Genomic DNA, 17,552 nt, shown 5'->3' on the forward strand with positions numbered 1-17,552 from the left:
CGCCCGCGTCTGTGGATGAGAACCCGAAACAAGGACTGGTGGGACATTGTCCTGCTCCACTTCACAGATGCTGAGTGAAAGGAGAATTTTAGGATGACGGGACACTCATTTATATGACACTTTATTCATCAGGAAGAACAGCTCGTTCTGCGCGCCATACATCATTACGCTATTTCTACGTCGTTGCACATGCGCAGTCCTTTCAGTTTCGGTTTTCAATCCGATCACGTGTTTACATGTTCTCTCGGTCAGATTAGAAAAGGAATAAACCACCCCTTTCAATCAGATCGAAATTTCATTCGGATCGAGCTCAATCGGATCGATTTACATGAAGGCTTTTCAGTCTGATTGAGCCGTCAGTCCGATTACTAATGAATCATTTGGTTGCATGTAAACGTAGCCAGTGTTGTGTAAACAACTTAGAGGACTTTTGGCTGGTATTTTTGTGTGTCACCAGTCACATGACTTGCTCAAACAGGGGTGTCAAGTCCTGCCCCTTGAGGGTCATTATTCTGCAGAGTTTTGCTCCAATCCTAACACACCTGAACCAGCGAATTCAGGTCATCAGGATTATTAGATACTTCCAGACAGGTGTGTTGGGGCAGATTGGCACTAAACTCTGCAGGAAACTGGCACTCCAGGAGCAGGATTGGACACCCCTACTGTAGACATTTTCAGATTTTGTATCTTTAGCTAAACAAATACTCATGTAAAAAAGCACATTTTTACTTTTAAAGTTTCTTACCTAGTTAGCAGGGTTTTTTTTTTTTTAAGCCTCAGTTTTGCTTTGCTCCTTTTAAACGTGTTTTGACTGAGCCTGTTAAAGGCGATTTTGCACTTTATGCCACGAAGGAAGCAGCATGTAATTTTGTCCTCTATTCTCTCGTCTTTTATGTGTCCTCATTCCTGGAATTGAATCATCAGAGTGGACAGAAGCGCTTAGTGCTTTCAGCCTGGACACGAATAAAACAATTAACCAGAGATTCACAACCATTGAGGGATGCTTTGTCTTCCTTTTTGCCATTTTGTCCTCTTGGGAAACAAACAAGTAGGAGAAAGATCCAATTACCTCCTTCAAGAGAAGAGGCAATTCTCCTTAAAGTGATTGTCTCAGATCTGCCACATTAGGTTTGTTTCTTCATGGTTTGGGAGGGCTAACAACCGTAATATTATCAAAGGGTTGCAAGCTTCTGCCCTGGAGTGTTTCTGTTTAGGTCTATGTGTTTTTATTTGCAATAGTCTTCTTTCAAATTTCTTGTAGAAGGCCAATGCCAAATGATGCTTCCTGGTACCTCCTGCCTGTCTGTGTACCGTACAGGAAGAGCTAACAAGACAGCGTAGGTGTAATTCGGTTATGGATTTAGCTGTGTCAAAATAATGCCATTTTTCATGTTTGTGTGGCAGGCCACAATTGTTACGAAACGAATCAAAAGTAGAAATGAAGTAGTCAAATGAAAGATTCGTCTAGTTTCTCAGGGGATGAGCTAGTCATGGGCGAACAAATCTTTTAATGTGCTCTCACATTAGTGCTAATTTCAAGAAATAGCAGGAGTCTGAAAAATGCTGTTAAGAGGCGAAGAAAATGTGTGTGTGTTTGTGTAGAGAAAGAGGCAGAGAGAAGGAAATCTTGCGGAGAGAGAGATTAAACCAGTTTATCTCTGACTTTTCCCACATCTGGAGATAGTAGTCATGGTTATTATGGGGATTGGGACTATCCCAGAGACATTGAGCAGAGCAGCTGCAGTTCAGCAACCACTAAATGCCTTTTCCTTTTCTCTTAGAGATGCTGCTATGTGTCTATTACTCATACAGCAATGTGGCTGTTACTAAACCAAATTCTTCTTTTATATATAGTTTTTTATTTTAGGTTTTGCTTCATTGGAGACCCAGCACATGCAGTTCCAAAATTGTTTTAGTGTACAAAACTACACAAAAATGTCTTCAAAATTAAACTTCTACAAGCAAGGTTATTTTCGTAAACGAAAACTGAAACTAAGACTAAACCTATAAGTCAAAAAACATTTTCGTAAACTGAAATAAAATAGAAATTTCAACATAAAACAAAATTAAACAACAGTTACTGAAAAACTAACTAAAATAAAATAATAATTAGCAAAAATAAATAATCGTTTTCGTAAGTTCTCATCCTGTACTGAAAATCCAACCCAATTTCACGGCAATTTGTACGAATTTGTACGATCTTTGCTAAATCGAACATATTTTACAAGTTGCCCAGTTTGTATGAATTCGTACAAATGAGCTACCCCTGACCCCGCCCTTAAATCTACCCATCACTGGGGTTTAGACAAATCACACGAATTTGCCACCTCGTACTCACTCGTACGAATTCTAGCGTATTTGTCGTGAGATAGCGTTGGAAAATCAAGTTTTTCCATTGGACTGTGCTACTTTATTTTTCAGTGTAAACACGCTCTAGACAGACATGTATGCGCTCTCGTCTTTTGCAGCATCTTGTGCATGACATGGCGTTCTAAAACGCGGCACTCAAGTTAAAATAAATTCAACTTTTAAAGGACGCATCTTTAGACCTTGCACATTTTTTCAAAAACGCTTTCTGTGTGAGTCAGCCTTAAAGAAGCCGAAATGGCTAAATAAGTATTTCAATCATGTCTAGACCTTATGCAAATCCAGCTGTAGGCTACCTTAATTCCAGGTAAGATAACAATCTCACGTGAAACTTAATAATAAACAAGATACCACACATTAGACTGGATACCACACTGAGCAGAAAACGGAAAAAAACAAATAGCATGTCTAGCCCATAAATGGACATACATTCTACGAATTCATACGACCTCACTCGTATGAATTCGTACGAATGACCAACCCCTTTATTTAAATAAAGCAATTATTAATTGTTAAAATAAATATGAATAATATATTTAATATATTTTAATAATATATTTAAATCATTAAAAACGTTATTTTAATTTAAAATCTAAAAAGAATAACATTGAGATTTGAATAGCTTTTTTATTGATGAGCGTACAGTTCTTAAAACGTGAATCACAAAATAATGAATTACTTTAATATTTCAATATTCTAAGTTTCTGTTTGAAGTCAAAGTTTGAAAACAAGCGACTTTGTCCTGGTTACAGCAGAAATACCCAAGATATTTAGGCAAATATAGAGGGGCCTTTGAAAATTGTGATGGACAGCAGTGGTCCTTCAAATGAAAAAGGTTGAGAACTACGTTCTGCTCGACACTTTATGTCCAGGGCTCTTGCGCCCATTTAAGTGGACCATACTCAATACAACAATGATAAAACAATGCAGTTTTATGAAGGAGATTTGTTCAGCCAGACGGCGCCATGATGGGTGTGCTGGAGTGTGATAATTCAAGAGCTGCAGGGGAGGACTGTGATTTATGGGATATCTTTTATGTGTTACGAAACTTGTTCTTTGGAAACCCCACTCCCAACAATTGATGAGTCATTTCCCTAATTGATAGTTGCCTTAAAACTCCATGAGAGGGGCTGATGAAAGACTAATAATGTACATAAGATAGTGTGTGTGCGTGCGTGCCTGTTTAGTTAAGATGGTCGATCAAGATGAGAAAAACTAAACAATTACATTTACATTGACTTGCAAGACTATTGATTTTTAACTGATAGGTGTAAACACAGCATGTGAGATCACTGAGAAAGAAGTAGGAATTATGATGTTATAAATGCCATAGCCTATCTACTATAGATCTCTGAGGTGTGATGTTATTGTGCCTTGTGCGTTTCAAATGACGTAAATGTGCAGTGCTCACTTATTATAGGCACTTTAACTATAAGAGAGCTGTCTCAGTCCCCGTCATAAAAGCTATTGATTACTCCACACTCACACTCAGAGGCTTGTGCTCAGCCATTGGATTATCGACGTCAGTTTCCACAAGGTCCTGTAGATACCAGTTCAAGTTTCTAAGTTCGAGAAACTTCTGATGCACTTTGCTGTACTTTCAAGTAAATGGAAACGTGAGGGAATATCAGAATCAGAATCAGAAAGAAGTTTATTGTCAAGTGCTTGCACACACAATGAATGTTTCTTTGTACTGAAGCTTCCAGAAGCTTCCACATACAAATAAAACAACCAGAAACAGTAATAGAGTAATATATTTAATAGAATAAACATATGTACAGATTATCATTGTCATGTGTCAGTGCATGTTTGGACTTTCGGTTTGTGTTTTGATTGGTTCCTGTTTTTCTATGTTCTTTTTCCGTCACTCCTTCGTTTCTATGGTTACTATCATTATGAGTTTGTTTGTCCCAGCTGTGTATGATTAATTATTTTGTTTCTGTTTGCTATTTAAGATTCACCCTTTCTTTCAGTATTTGTCCAATCTCTGTTGCGTTTATTTGTGTTTTCCCTGCCTGTCAGCTTGTTCCAGAGTACTATTATTAAAGTTTGAGTTTGTATCTATAATTGGAGTCTTCAGTCTGTGCATTAGTGAACCACAGTGTGACAATCATATGGCATATGTCAAAATATGGCTATTTAAAATAAATATGGCCTTCTGTATGGTTGATCTTAATCCAGTTTACGGCAGTTGCTGCATGATAGCTAGTTTCTAACTGATCGAAGATATCTTCACCATGTAAAAGTCAATTATTAAAAAGTAAAGTAAAACTATTATTATCAATATTGACAATAGTTTTTTCAATAGGATTTTTTGGTAACACTTTATTTTACAGTGTCCTTGTTACATATGTTACATGTACTTACCATTGTAATAACAGTAAATTATGCATAATTACATGCAACTAACCCTCAACAAAATCCTAATCCTACCCTAACCCTATAGTAAGTAGTTGCTTAATATTACTCAGCACTTAAATATGTAATTACACTGTAACAATGACACCTTAAAATAAAGTGTAACCGATTCTTTTAATAGAAAGTTCAAAAAACAGCATTTCTATATCATCATAAATGGCTTTACTGCCACTTTTGATCAATATGATGCATCTTTGCTGAATAAAATTATCAAGTATTATCATATCTTTGTAGATATTGGTTGAGTCAATGTTGCTGTGTTGGGATGCTTATTTGTTTTTACAGTAAATGACACTCGTCACCTTTAAAATGTTAGTTAGCATAATATTTCAGTCTGTTTATGATAAACAAATCAAGCCCAGTGAGAGGATCTGGTTTATAGCGGCCAAGAACGTCCTGCCCGTGCCAGAGCCGCCCCTCCCCCTGCAAGCTGTTTGCAGGATGCTCTATCTGGAGGTATTCCCTCCACACTCACACCAGCTCCAGAGCTGAAACACTACACCCTACTGAAGAGGCCAGACACTCGTGGGACTGCATGGGGAAACACTTACGAAAGCGTTTTACAAAGCAAAATGAGGGAGTATTGTTTTTAGGTTACTACCGGTGGGTTTTAGATTCTTACTACTGACATAACTTTATGTAATAATTTTTATTCTCCACAGTAGTTTTAGTAGGTTATGAGTCACATAGGCCTCTGGCTATGGCCGCCTTTAACTGCAAATACACTGCTGCTATTAAAATTTATTAGATTAGAGATCTGTAACTACTCTCATGAAATGTATTTAATTGCCTCCTGGTATGAACAAAAACGTCTAGAGCAGAAAATTCTCCTTTTTGTAAATGTTGCTTCATTTAAATTTCAACTATTCAAATGACTGTATCTGATTAAATATGAAGAGGATTCATTGTGAATCATTTAGCGCAAGCTCTCAGGAAGCAGAGAGGTTGAGGTTGAAAATTCAGCTGTCGCAAGATGTTTGTTCACTCATTTTGGCTTTGATCTAAATCAGGGAGTCCCAAACTGTTTTGTCAGCCGAACCACTTATATGTAAAATATTTTCTTTTAGAACCCTTGAGATTTTAAATTAATATTTTGTCTGAGCCATAGCCATGTGGGCAAGTGCTCTGACGTATGGTGCAGTTGCACTTTGGGCGATCTGAGTTCGAGTCCCGGCTCCAGGTCCAATTCCCCTCTGTTCTTTCTCATGATTTCCTGTCTGTCCTCCTACTGTCCTATCTAAACAAAGGCAAAAAAGTCCAAAAATTTATAACACTTTAGTTTAGGATCCAATTCTCACTATTAACTAGTTGCTTATTAGCACACATATATTACTAGTATATTGGCTGTTTATTAATACTTATAAAGCACATATTAATGCCTTGATGCATGACCATATTCTACATCACTTAATCCTACCAATGCCTAAACTTAACCACTTCCTAACTAACTATTAATGAAAGGGAAAAGTCATAGTTAATAGTTTGTTAATAGTGAGAATTGGACCCTGATCTAAAGTGTGACCAAATTTTAAGAATTTAACACGTACATGGTTCTGTAATATTGTATAACCACATCACATGCACACTGCCCGACAAAAAAATGTGGATTTAAGTAGCCAAAAATGGATACACCTCTTGATGGAAGTAACATCTCAACATTTATTTGCATCAAGAAGTGCATAAATTTTAGGTCAAGATCTTGACAATGCAAGAGTCCAGCACTCTGTAAAGTCTCCTTCGGCACATTCCAAAAACTTTCGGTGAATTTAAGGTCTGGCCTCAGAGGTGCCAATTCATGTGTGAAAATGATTCTTCATACTTACTCTCAACCATTCTTTCACAATTTGAGCCTGATGAATCTTGACATTGTCATCCTGGCATATGGCCATGATGTGTCTTCATGGTTGTTTAAGAAATGAAAACTACACACTCCATCAAGTAGGGTTAGAAGAACTGTTGCTAAACATATAACATGCGAGAAACATAATAATCACAGCAATAATGATCCAGTCATTGACTCACTCCTAAGTATTTGCCTATTTAAATTCAAACAACTTAACAAATCCAGACTTATTTTGATACAAACATTGTCAAATCCTTGAGCTTTTATTTTGGCAGAATACTGGTGAAATGCTGTAAATTTCTATCCACAGAAATGCATCTGATTTGATAACTGCTCCAAGCTATATCACATTTTATTTCGATTAATCGTGCAGCCACATTTATTTATTTTATTTTGACACTCTATTTAATTGTTAGCTTTTCATCAACTCACAAACCCCCGTTTCGGAAACCTAGATCTAGATTATGATCAATGAAGAATAGTGTAAAAGATAACAGGTTTTCACACTGCTTCTGCAGAGGCCGGCCTATTGTCCTTGTGAGGAGACAGAGCGGTGAATGACGAGCTCCATCCGGTCTCAGCTACGCTTCAGGACAAAATTCACTTGGGGTCCAAGCTGAGGTCACCAGTGTGTGTAATAGATCCAGAATCAGTCAATACTCTGTGGTCACTGAAGGGCTAGTTCCTGAAAGCATCTTACTTCGATCACTTACATCTGGTGGCTGGTGGCTTCTACAAAGGCTGTTTTGCACCGTTCAAATGTCTTTATGCTCAAGAAATGTAGTGCTCAAGAAATGCTAGCGTATATCTGTATTTTCTGATGTAGTCTGTCAAGTTTGAGACACTTGAGTGTAGCAGTTACCACAGGCCATTTTTCGACACCTTTGAGCACTTGTAAGTGTATTTGCTTCATGAAAGAGAACTGTGAATTTTTGAAACCATTCCAAGATTCTGCTTCTAAAAGAATCCAAGTCTCCCCGTAAATGTAAATAATCTTGTGCTTGTGTTTGTGGCAAATATTGACAGTCTGTAAGGACCAAACGATCCGGTTCTCACTGTGAAATAGGTGGAGGACTGGAAAAGGCCATACCTTTCTCTCCTGCTTAGAGTGATTGAGGCGTTATTGATTTCATTTTCATCAGCTCTGAAGGAGGCAGACACACTTAAGGGAGATGGGTAATTTTTTGTGACACGTAATAAATGCCTTGCGAGTCTCCAGCTGTCGATCTCCAGGGTGGCCGAGACTGAAATCACAGTGGACCAACACAGACTACAGGCAAACCATGAATACACCACCCGTGCTGATTTTCTCTGGTGTGCATTAACACTTACATCAGCGATGAATGCTGGGGAACACTAGTTAAACCCTGGAATTGTCTACTGTACGTCTTTCTCTCATTACATTTACCTCACGGCTATCGTTTTATTTTCAGTCACAAATAATGAGGGGGTTTTGAGCACTTCAGTGCTTCCATTAGCAGCGGAAAAAAAATATTTTGCATTAATTTGAGGTTGAAAAATCGTATGATGAATATTTTAAAATTATAGGTTGAATGTCTGTATCATGAAGAATTTTCAGAGCTCTTCAAATGGTGAAATGGCTTTTGTGACATTTTAGATGTGACTGTTAGGTCACAGAGTTCAAACCCATTATTTAGTGTTTTTACAGTCAATATTTGGTCTTTATATGTTGATCTTTGGTATTGACTGATAATTGTTCCTGTGTGCGATTAACCCAAGTGGTCATTTTGCCTAGTTTCAATTCCAGTTCAAAATGGATAGAGCACATTTTTTGTTTTCAGATATTTTAGTGACTTTGGAGAATATGTTGCATTATTTAAACATTTGTTTCAGTAACTGGCTGTAGTAAAATCAAGCAAACATTCAGTTTAAGATGGTTGCTGTGTTTTGGAACATGGTGGTTAGGTTGTAGCTGGTCCAAGCTGGATTATGTGTTAATCATCAAGTGTGGACCTGGTTTACCTGGTAGACTATATTCGTCATGGGCTCAGCTTGAAAAACCAGGTCATATACCAGCTTAAGGTAGACATGTGGTTATGAAACACAGTAGCTTGGTGGTTCTAGATGATTCTAATCAGCTTGATCAAATTTTCTACCAGCTCAACCACATCTCCACCATCTGCTAGTACAGCTGCTACACTTAATATTTGACCAAATGACAAACAATCAGAATGCATCATAAGCCACCTATAAGACAGGTTTTTACAGCAGACTATGGCTATATGTTAATCACGTTTTCCCATTTTAATTGTTTTCTCTCTGAACCCACATATGGTTTCATAACAAGTATGACTTCATGGGTATGGACATCACTTATCACATTATGCGTCCTGTGGCTGAATAGAAGTGCTCATTTTACCTAGGGTCAATACTAAAATACCTACAGCCTTGCTAATGAATTGCCAGTGCAATGTTGTTTAGTGAATCTTTAATAAATATTGCATAAAAAAGAAATTGTTCTAGAAATTGTGTGTACATCTTATTTGCTGTTATTAAATCGCATATAAATGTATACACTCATATACACACAGTATACGGAAGAATACAGAATTTTACATATTGATTATTTTTTCTTTTTTTTTTAGGTTTTATCCATGTTTTGAATTAAGCAAAGATTAGTCAAGTATGGTTTATAAGAAAATACTATTTCAGTCTTTTTCATTTCCGATACCGATACCGATGCCGCAGCTTTGGCTATTTGCCGATACCGATATCAATCCGATATTTTTATTTTATTCTTGAACTAATACTACTAATAATAAAATATATGGAAGCACTTTGCTCAATTAGCCCCATAAAAACATCTCACTCAAATGGAGAACAAATACTTCTCCAGTATATAGTCCACAACAACAGCTGATAATGAATGACTGCCACCCTTTATTCAAAAGACCTTGAGATATGTTTGGTAATATCAATGAATTTAAAATGAATTTGCTATATTTCAGATCAATATATTTGTTTCCTTAAAATTTTAATTAACTTTAACTTTATTCTCATCTTAATTATAAATAATTTATTTCTGTATAAAATAATACTACTACACAAGAGTTTACAGTTTGACAAAAGCACAATGTTGTGTTTTACACAACTATAAGTAGGCTAAACACTTTGCAGTTTTAATGATGTCCTGTATGAACAAAATGACGGAGTATGTTTTTATGTTTCCACTGTTCGATCGTGCCCGTACCTCTCTCTCTCTCTGACACACACACACACACACATTCCGGCATTGCAATCTTGACATCGCAGCCTGTTCATTATGCTGCGTTCACACCAAACGCGAATAGAGCGTCAAAGTCACGTCTAGTTCGACGCTTGAACATTTTGAATCCATTCGCGCATCCAAAGCGAAATTTTGAAGAGAAATAGACGCACATTCAGAGCTAAGGCGGAGCTACAGATTAGGTGTCCCTAAAGAACCCGCATATGCGAGTATCTAACAGTAGTTCCGCATTACATTAATTAATGTGCACGCGAGTTTTATTTATTTTTATACCATGTATTCTCCGTGTAAATCCATGCACCAAACCGTGATGCACGTACCATTTCGGTTCAATACGAATACATATACCGTTCCACCCCTGATAGGTATCGGATCATATTTTTTTCTCCCCTCCGATATCCGATCTAGCGTTCTGGGCCAGTATCGGCACCATACCGATGACGTGGATTGGATCGGGACATCCCTAGTTGCTATATATATATATATATATATACAGTGGGGAGAACAATAATTTGATACACAGCCGATTTTGCAGGTTTTCCTACTTACAAAGCATGTAACATTAGAGGTCTGTAATTTTTATCATAGGTACACTTCAACTGTGAAAGACGGAATCTAAAACAAAAATCCAGAAAATCACATTGTATGATTTTTAAATAATTAATTTGTAAGAATTCCGGCTCTCACAGACCTGTTAGTTTTTCTTTAAGAAGCCCTCCTGTTCTCCACTCATTACCTGTATTAACTGCACCTGTTTGAACTCGTTACCTGTATAAAAGACACCTGTCCACACACTCAATCAAACAGACTCCAACCTCTCCACAATGGCCAAGACAAGAGAGCTGTGTAAGGACATCAGGGATAAAATTGTTGGCCTGCACAAGGCTAGGATGGGCTACAGGACAATAGGCCAGCAGCTTGGTGAGAAGGCAACAACTGTTGGCGCAATTATTAGAAAATGGAAGAAGTTCAAGATGACAGTCAATCTCCCTCGGTCTGGGGCACCATGCAAGATCTCACCTCGTGGGGCATCAATGATCATGAGGAAGGTGAGGGATCAGCCCAGAACTACACGGCAGGACCTGGTCAATGACCTGAAGAGAGCTGGGACCACAGTCTCAAAGAAAACCATTAGTAAAACACTACGCCGTCATGGATTAAAATCCTACAGCGCACGCAAGGTTCTCCTGCTCAAGCCAGTGCATGTCCATGCCTGTCTGAAGTTTGCCAATGACTATCTGGATGATCCAGAGGAGGAAAGGGAGAAGGTCATGTGGTCTGATGAGACAAAAGTAGAGCTTTTTGGTCTAAACTCCACTCGCCGTGTTTGGAGGAAGAAGAAGGATGAGTACAACCCCAAGAACACCATCCCAACCGTGAAGCATGGAGGTGGAAAGCATTTTCTGCAAAGGGGACAGGACGACTGCACCGTATTGAGGGGAGGATGGATGGGGCCATGTATCGCGAGATCTTGGCCAACAACCTCCTTCCCTCAGTAAGAGCATTGAAGATGGGTCGTGGCTGGGTCTTCCAGCATGACAACGACCCGGATCACACAGCCAGGGCAACTAAGGAGTGGCTCCGTAAGAAGCATCTCAAGGTCTTGGAGTGGCCTAGCCAGTCTCCAGACCTAAACCCAATATAAAATATTTGGAGGGAGCTGAAAGTTCGTATTGCCCAGCGACAGCCCCGAAACCTGAAGGATCTGGAGATGGTCTGTATGGAGGAGTGGACCAAAATCCCTGCTGCAGTGTGTGCAAACCTGGTCAAGAACTACAGGAAACGTATGATCTCTGTAATTGCAAACAAAGGTTTCTGTACCAAATATTAAGTTCTGCTTTTCTGATGTATCAAATACTTATGTCATGCAATAAAATGCAAATTAATTACTTAAAAATCATACAATGTGATTTTCTGGATTTTTGTTTTAGATTCCGTCACTCACAGTTGAAGAGTACCTATGATAAAAATTACAGACTTCTACATGCTTTGTAAGTGGGAAAACCTGCAAAATCGGCAGTGTATCAAATACTTGTTCTCCCCACTGTATCTATGTATATATATATATATATATATATATATATATATATATATATATAATTACATGGCTCTGTGGAATACTTGATTCTGATTGGTCAATCGCGCCATCCAGTGGTATGTTATTCCCAGATAACAACCGCTAATAACTGATAACACAGACTCATCCGGGTTACTGAAGTCAGCAGGACTAGGAATGTTTTTTCTTTTTTTTTTGTAATAACACTAACCTGTATAAAACTGACCATTGTCCCAGGCTTGTGTACTAGTGTCATGTCTCTCATGTCACTCTGCATCTCTTTATATTTATTTACTAGGCAAGTTGTCATGTAATAAGTGGAATAATGTACAGTGAGTTTAATTAGCAATAATGACAGCTGACTGAACATTATCCCTTACATTTAAGTCCACGGCAATTCTCACGCCCTATCTTTATGGCTTTCCTCTGTCTTTCATTCTCTCTGCTGCAACATATTGTGAACAGCAAAACCTCTGCAGCACCCCTCTTTATAAATTCATTCAATCGCTCCATTTTCCCTCCTCTGTCCAGAGAGCCGTTCAGTATTGTATTTTACAGTCTCACAGACTACATTTCGGTGAAAAACAACAGGGTGTTTTGAGGTCACTGAGTCTGATGAGGACGGCATGGCAGTGTTTCATATTGACCCGAGCTGATTACCCCACAGCGCAAGAGACGGAGACATGAGAAAAAAGAAGCGGGATGTATGCAGAGCTGTGTGAGCAGCATCTCCAATCAGGCAGCTTAGGAAGAGGATGGAATGGGAAGGGTGGGGGAAGGAAAACGGAGAGAGAGAGGGAAAGGGTGTGTGTATTTGAGAGGGGGGGGGGGGATTTCTCTGTGGGAGAGAGAAAGTGGCAGAGAAAGCGCACAGAAGGAGGGGAGGGGTGTATGTGTGTGTTCACTGGAGTGTGTGTGTGTGTAGTGCTGCAGTAACGAGTGGAGAGGGGGAATGACTGCAGTTTCTCGGGCTGATGGAAGAGCACGAGCAGGAGACATCCACGCGCCGCTGAAACGTTAACCCTTAAGTGCCTCGCTGGTGTATGGCCCAGACGCTCATTGAGGATTAGGACCGAGGAGATCACTGCAGTCAGGTGTGTGGTTTATCAATGTGTTTTATTCTCAGAGGTGCTGCAAAATGGGATAATCCGGATACGGGAAGGTGGGCTGTGCTGTGCTGGATTCTGGAAAGATTGCCCAGGGCACTAGATGGTTATGACTTAATCGTGCAACGGAGAGGGAAGCCCGTTCGAGAGTGGCCTCGCTGAATACTAGAGTACTGCAGTGTGATTCATACATATGTTAGTCTTGGGCAACTCTTCTAAAGCATCTTTAATAGGTTGAGTCTGAAGAAAAGTGGTCTCTAAAGTGATCCCTAGTGATGCTTAAAGATGTTTGATTGGAAGGGTTGCAATGGTCCCGAGCTTGGAGTGTTTGTCCCAGTCGGCGCATCTCTATCAGCTTTTATCGGTTAGTTTAGTTGAACTTGTATTGCACACTGATCTCGGGTCAGCTTTCTGTCACACCTCACAAAGGCTGGAGTCACAGACCCCTCACGGAAAGCTGGTCCCGGAACAGTGCGCAAGGGCAAAGTCAGCCGAGAGCTGTCGGCTGGTGGGTGTTTACTCCGTCCGTCAATGGGAGCTGGTCTCTTTCCTGGAGTGTTTCCAAAGGTCAGTCCCGCTGACAGCTGCCGTGTTTCCCCGGAGGGGCAATGGGAACGACACCCTCCTCTCCACCACCGAACAGCGGCAAGACAATATGCTGCGCCTCGTTGGTACAGCTGCCGTAAGAGCGGATCACAGGGAGAGACCACAGACAATGGTGTGCATTAAAAGAGCTCTGCGGTGCAGCAAAGAGAGGCTGGAAACAGAATACATGCTGCTTGCTTTCGTTTAAATGCACTTTTCAATCTTGTGTTCTGCAAAAACACTTTAGAAAAAACTTGATGATCACCATTATTCTCAGACATAAAAATGATCTTCATATATTTCCATAGTGGACAATTCAGCAATTCTAAAAAAAAATTATCAAATATTCTAAGATTGAACTGGTTTTACATCTCCTGTCACATTGGTTGCTGTATATTGTGTTTCTGCTTAACGCTTGAGTTGGTTGTTATATTGGATGCTAGAAGTGTCAGTTTGACTCAGTGGAATGAAAAGTGAACTTCCTTAGATGCTCGGCAGCTCTCTCTCGCTTTCTTTCTTTCTTTCTCTCTCTCTCTCTCTCAAGCGTTTTTTTCTCGCTCTCTTGGGATTCTCCTGCAGAGGACTGGGGATCACAAGGAAGGGACATTCTCAAGGACAAATGCTGTGTCATCAAGGCTTCAGACCTTGAGCTTGAGTAATGTACAGTGTGACATTGAGCTTAGATATATAAGGTAAATTTGAAGATGTGTTGAGTGTATTTGTGCTTTATAGCTTGTCTGATCACTCTGGTTTCAGGCATCGAAGCGGTTGGGTTGTTTTTGCTCCTTTTTAGGGTGTTTATGTTAAGTGTGTATGTTCATATGTGTTTGATACATGAAGTGTGAAGGATTAGCCATCATATAAGACTGCAAAATCTGCATGTTCAGTTACCAGTTACTGGTAATTACTGATGCTACCGAGGAACGTGGGAACATCACAAAATTCCTTAGAAACAATACAATAGAATCAAATGAGATAAACGTTGGTGTTCAGTTAGAGCTATACATTTAATGTGGATACATCAGCTCGCATAATTTGGTCTTTCTATTTAAGTTTACACTGACATTTCTGAATATTGTTGAGATCTGAAACTGCCAGGAGACACAAGGGAGATAACTATAGGGTCCTTTTCTCATCTTTATCCATTGTCTCTGAAGTCTGTTTTACTTACAGTATCTCGGAAGTTCAGAAATGAAATGTCCAATGAATAGCTATAAAATGTTAATGCACCATAATCATTACATAGTATTGTGCAAGGAACTCTAATTAATCAATAATCTGCCCCTGTAATCATAATTTGTTAGCCTGGCTAACGTCAGACCTCGTCTCATTGAGACGTGGTCTGGGAACCACATGTTCATTTTCTCGTATTTGAGGCGTGGTTTACGAATGCCCAGAGCCGTTTATTGGGCGCTACGAATGTCTATCAAATGCGCCTGCACGTAGCTCATAGCCAATCGTTTCAATTATACCAGATGACGTATGTAGAGCGACAGAAATTCGACGAGGAAGAAGATGAAATAAACTTGCTTTCTAAACTACTTAGAACACTATCTAAGGCTGCATCGAAAGGTAACTTCGCGTCTGATGCCATGTTGGATCCATAGATATAAACAAACTGCTTCGGTGTGTCGCATAGACGTCGTCATCGTCTTGCTGCTCCCTCCCCGTTCTGTGATTGGTTCCCTTTTTGAGGGGAAAATCTGGTCCATGGCGTCCAGGCTGCCTAGCAGCGTGAATAAAATCGCGCTGCGCACAAGGCAGCATGGGGAAACCCAGGCTAATAATTTGTGTGAAAAGAAATACAATTTTGCTGGTGTTTTACTGTCAGTACAACACTGATATCAGCTGGAAACTGCAGTGAATTGTGTATGTAGTTACATTTTTGGAGTTGAACATGAGGAATGTTTATCCAATGATTTTTCTATGATGATAAAGATAGAATGTCAAGTAAACTTTTCCCTTCATCTATATTTAATGGTGTCTGTCAGCGGATTGGTAACTAATGTATTAAAAATAACTAGTATGATCATTTAAAAAGTGAAAACAGTATCTTCCCAGTATGCAGCTGACCAATAATAAATCTGAGAGAAATCATAAAACAGCTAGTGTCATTTATCATCATGGACACTTGTTCCCATCTGGTCTCGCATAACAGTTTTGCGTTATGATGAATTACACTCGATAAGACACAAGTGATGGTCAGTACTACAATGGATCATAGCTTTTAATGGCAGGAGAACATTATTTATAAGTTGCCCCGTGGGATTGTGTTAGAGAGGTCAATTCAGACAGAAAAAAGGGCAAAATTGCTGTGGAATACCCCTCTCTTCTTCTTTATGAGGAGAAATGCCTCCTTTCGGGATATAGCTCATTAGTTTGGGAACCATCACGGCCGTGTCCTTATTGACAGTGTTCTGTCTCAAACTCAATCAAGAAATTAGTGTTCTTACAAAGTTATCATACTTGCCCTCAAACCCTGTGATTCTTTTGTTTGTAGATAAAAAAAAAAAAAAAAAAATTTAGCAGAATGTCAAAGCTGCTTCTTACCCTTACATGGTTGTGAAGCTGCATAAAGGACAAGCCCTATAAAAACAGCCATTCTCTATATTACAAATGTTCAGGAGCCATAAAATAGTGTTTTGCATGCAGGTGTCCCGACCTGGTTTGTTCACCCAAAAGTATAAATGCTGACATTGTCTACTCAGCTTCATATCATTCAAAACCTGTGTGACTTTCTGTTCTCTGCCGGACACAAATGAGAGATTTTATAGTATCTTGCTGTTTTGTCCATACATAGTCAATGGGGTCCAAAAGTTTAAAGCTAGAAGTTGGACATAAAGACGACATAAAAGTAGTCCAGTGGTTTAATCAAAGTATTCTACAGTAATGCGATCACTTTATGACATCATGACAAGTCACGAGACACGCAAGAACCAATAAGCTTAACAATGTTATACCCCATTGACTCTAATTGTACGGACAAAAACTGCTGAAAGTTTCTTCAGTTACACTTTGCAATCTCATTTGAAGAAGTCAAGTCATGTTAATAATCTAAGTCCGAATTTACTTTTACACATTTGGCAAACCCGCTATCCAGAGCATTTTTATGATCACACATTTACTGGGAATAGAATTTCCTGTTCCACTGGCAACACCTTACTCTAATTCAGAGGTGGACAAAGTACACAACTTCCTTACTTGAGTGAAAGTACAAATACTACTGGTCAAATATTACAAGTAAAAGTTATAAAGACCGATTTTTACTTAAGTAAAAGTACAGAAGTACTTTTTTTTTAAAAGTACTTAAGTATCAAAAGTAAAAAGTAAATGTCAATGCATTGTTTTATTATTGTTGCATTGTTGTACGTACTACTTACAGTACCTTATGCCTCTGAATCTATGCCTGCCTACCTACCCTCATATCAATATCAAATGTATATCTAGAAAACAGTTCCATGACCTTTCCATTGGTAACACCATACTCTAATTAGTCTACCACCAAACCAGCACTAACCATACTAATTCAGCATCAGCTCAGGTAGAGCCTTAGCTCCTACCCAGAAGTTGTACCTCAGATGTGGCCATATCTGCATCAGTGACATCCATCCACGAGTAGAGGAAGCCAGTGTGAAACTAGCTTATTTGGCTAATGTGTATCTCTGAAAAGAGGGTGTGGTTGTGCGCCTGTTTGTCACGGTGCAGTGAATCCGTATTGCCCTCCGTAAAAACAGCTGCTTAATTGAAGAGCCATAGCGGTGACAATAAACTGAAACATTAAATTCGTAATTAATGAGGAACATCAGCTTTATCTTGAGGATAAAGCACTGAGGCTAAAACAAGCCCATGAAACTTGTTAAAAGGAGTCCACCCAGAGCTATATTAGGGGGGTGGTTTGTGAAAATGTTTGTTGTACAACAGTGTTACAAA

The 17,552-nt window shown here is 39.1% G+C and overlaps 1 protein-coding gene across 4 annotated transcripts in view; it reads left to right on the forward strand.

Moving 5' to 3' along the window:
- Positions 1 to 17,552, forward strand: part of syt2a (synaptotagmin IIa) — an 87,556-nt gene that overhangs the window by 23,121 nt on the left and 46,883 nt on the right. For 2 of the 4 annotated variants that reach the window (XM_079848594.1, XM_079848596.1), the window contains exon 1: positions 12,861 to 13,025. The exons of the other annotated variants lie outside the window; for them this stretch is intronic. The gene's annotated coding sequence lies outside the window, so the exon portion shown is untranslated. Of the gene's footprint in view, positions 1 to 12,860; positions 13,026 to 17,552 lie in introns of those variants that run through there. 4 annotated transcript variants of the gene reach the window in all.

This window comes from Squalius cephalus (genome assembly GCF_949319135.1).
Source record: "Squalius cephalus genome assembly, chromosome: 18".
In the NCBI taxonomy this organism is placed as follows: Eukaryota; Metazoa; Chordata; class Actinopteri; order Cypriniformes; family Leuciscidae; genus Squalius; species Squalius cephalus.